Here is a 755-nt window from a genome sequence, read left to right on the forward strand (position 1 = left end):
GTGATGTTGCCTGTTTGGTACAACAATGGGGTGAGGATAATGAAGAGCCCTGGGGTCCCGAGGAGATGGCCTGATCCAAGGACAGGGAGGCTCCAGGTCCTGTGGACTCACCGGGGCGCCTGCTTCTGCCCGGTCCGCAGCCAATCCCAGAAGCCTCCAGGAGACAGGGGTGCGGCTGGGCCCTCGAGACGATCCATTAATGAGACGTGGAAGTGAAGAAAAAGATAATGATCTGAAATAAATTTTAAAAATTAAAATAAAAAATTTTTATTTTAAATTCACAAATTATGACTGTTTATATTTACGAGGTAAGAAGCAATGTTCTGATCTGCGAATACAATATGGAATGACTAAGATAATAAGAAATAATTATCATTCATCACCTCAAATTCTTATCATTTAGTGTGATAACAACGTTTGTAATGTACCCTTACCTCTTTTGAAATGACCAATATACTACTTTTAAATGAATAAACAGAAATCAATTCATGTAAACAATGAAAAATAATTGAAATCCATTGTGAATTACTCTAATAATTTATATTTTGTTCATCATGAAGTTTGATTTTTAGGAGATATTTTCAGAATTATTTTATTGTAATGTTTAATATGAATGCCTACACATATGTGCCTAGGTCTGTGTATTTATACTTCTTTCTTTATTTCTTCCTTCCTTTTTTTTTTTGGATGGAGTCTCACTCTGTCACCCAGGCTTGACTGCAGTGGCATGACAGGGCTCACTGCAACCTCCACCC

This window comes from Cebus imitator, unplaced genomic scaffold (assembly GCF_001604975.1).
Source record: "Cebus imitator isolate Cc_AM_T3 unplaced genomic scaffold, Cebus_imitator-1.0 Scaffold338, whole genome shotgun sequence".
Taxonomy (NCBI): Eukaryota; Metazoa; Chordata; class Mammalia; order Primates; family Cebidae; genus Cebus; species Cebus imitator.